The sequence below is a fragment of the Nicotiana sylvestris genome, chromosome 5 (genome assembly GCF_000393655.2).
Source record: "Nicotiana sylvestris chromosome 5, ASM39365v2, whole genome shotgun sequence".
Lineage (NCBI taxonomy): Eukaryota > Viridiplantae > Streptophyta > Magnoliopsida > Solanales > Solanaceae > Nicotiana > Nicotiana sylvestris.
Genome location: NC_091061.1, coordinates 115,277,040 through 115,279,613, shown reverse-complemented (window position 1 = coordinate 115,279,613; position 2,574 = coordinate 115,277,040). Strand labels below are relative to the sequence as shown.

Here is a 2,574-nt window from a genome sequence, read left to right as displayed (position 1 = left end):
AAAATTCTGTAGTTGAAATGTGAAATTATTGACTAAAATATTTCAGTTTAAAGCTAAAAGATCATATTTTGTACTTAACTATGATTCTAAATTTTGTTCATGCAACATACGTATAATTACTTTAAGACTAATTAAATTTGAAATTGAAATAATCATCTTTGAAACTTATCAAATTCGAGAAACTTATGAAATAATCATTTTTCAACGTCCAATGTTTTTTACACAATACTTCAATTTTCTAAATTTATCAATAATATCTTTGTGTATTATTTATTGAATTTATTTATTTTATAAATTAATTCAAAGTTAAAATATCCTAATATTATCTCTATTTTCATCTTTGTACACTTTTCTTACTGTAATATTACAATTAGCTTTTTTTCACTTTGAAATGTACATATAATTTAAATACTTTCATATTTAAATTATAATTTTGAATTTTTAAAAAATATAAACAGATAAGTAATTTTACTATTTTGTCATAGATTTACTGAAATTTTTAATAATTATTATTTTTGCATTATTTGCCATAAGCAAATGAACTTTTATTTTATCTCAACTCAAATTTTTTTATCTGTAGATTCGAAATAATATTTTATCTTTAAATTCGAAATAAAACTATTTTCTAATATATTTTTAGTATTTTATACATATAGCTTACCATATTAGGAAGAAACTATTCTCTAGTTTGAATGGGCGATTTTTTTCTTATTATTATTTTCGTTTTTATTTTAGAATAATTTTAAAACTCAAAATTTATTAACTCAAGGATTGTAACTAATTATTAACAACACATAATGCATGATTTAAATTAAAAGATTAATTATTACTTCACCTAACTTTGTCCCAAATTGTCAAGTGGTCTATTGTGAGATTACCACTTGACTTAATGTGGAGGCTTTTTCCTCTCCTTTTAATAATATATATATATTGATTTAGATTTTTATTCATTATTGATTAGTTTTTTGTCAACTTTTGGTTTTCATTTTTTTCAAAATTGTACGGAAAAAAAAGCGGCAAGTTTCCCTCCTTTTCTTTTTTATGTTCTCAATTCTCTCTTTTTAATAAGAACTGCCGCCTCCCCATATCTCAATTATCCCTCTTTTCTCTCCCAACACGTTGTGATATTCATCTCCTTATCAAATTATTTCACCACTTAGATCTGCTATATTATCTACCTCCATTAATTTATTATTTCTTTCTCTTTCACACACACAAATTATTTGTATTCTGTAATGTTTAATTTTCTTCGAACTCTTTTGTTGATTTAATAACATAAAAGATCAAATCTGCATGATGGGCGTTTTAAGACGCAAAGCCTCTTCTGACGCCTCCTTTGCTTTGGTACAAATCCTCAATCTAAGTTAAGAAATATTAATTATACTTCACTTTTTTTTTCTGTTGCATCTCTTATACGGAATATCTTTTTCTTTCAATTGTAGGGCAATAAAAATTTGGATTTCTCCAGATGATATATTATGTATAAGTATTCGTGGGTTCTTATTGATTTAATTCTAATGCAGAGGTATAAAGAAATTTGTCTATTATTCATTAATTTTTTAGAGATTAGTTAATTTTAGTTTCATATCTCCTTGTCTTAATTCTTGTGGTTATTTGCAGTCAAAGAAGAATTAAATATTTACTGTCTAACTTTGACTAAGTTTCTACCGGCCAGTAGAATTCTTGTGTCATTCTATTATTTTCTTCACAAATTAAAATATGACACGACTAATGTCTGAAAATATGTTTTTTGCTAAATTATGTTATCAAATGTACTAAATTTTTTTTTTTCTTCCACAGGTACATGAAAGTTTAAATTTATTCAAGAGCGAAGTTACAAGACAAGTGGTTACATTAGCGTTTGAGGAAGCAACATATTTTTTTCCTTAGTTTATTACTAAATTATTGTATTTCTATTTGACCTCATGTTGTTGAATGAATTTTAATTATTGTTGTGTTTTATATTAAGGAGTTTGTAATGAGATATTATCTCAATATAGTACTAATTCTTAGTTATGTGATCACGGGTAAGAATTTTGTTGTTACCTTCCATGTTTTATTATGTTATTTTCATTTAGTAAATGATAAATTCTTGAATTAATGAAAAATTATTATAAATAGTACCACAACGGATTTTGATGTCATCAAATGTTCATCATAAATTGACCACATTTACTGGCAAAAATATTTCGTGCCCGAGAATTATCTTTTTACGGATTCATATTCCATGATAATTTTAACTAGCATTGTAAATATATATATATATATATATATATTTGGCGACGACATAGTTGTTTTCAACTACAAATTGTAAATTATTTTTGTAAAAGCAAAGTTGTCACTAATTTATATATTTAGGGACGAAATATCTTTTGTACATAAAAGGTAGTATTAGTGACGAAATAACGTTAATTTAACTACGAAATACATATAACTTTAGAGACAATCAACTTCGTCACTAATTAAACTAAATATTTAGTGACAAGGTAGTTTCGTCGGCATTGATAATCTTTTTAGTGACAAAATATGCTATTAGCGACAAATATTTTATACTTTTTTGACAAACAAATTTGT

At 24.6% G+C, this 2,574-nt stretch overlaps 1 long non-coding RNA gene across 1 annotated transcript; it reads left to right on the top strand.

Annotated features, from left to right (window-relative positions):
* The first annotated feature begins 1,127 nt into the window (after positions 1-1,127).
* Positions 1,128-1,963, top strand: LOC104239793 (uncharacterized). Its single transcript, XR_714236.2, has 3 exons — positions 1,128-1,344; positions 1,443-1,525; positions 1,801-1,963. It is a non-coding gene; the product is annotated as an uncharacterized lncRNA (long non-coding RNA).
* Positions 1,964-2,574: the final 611 nt, after the last annotated feature.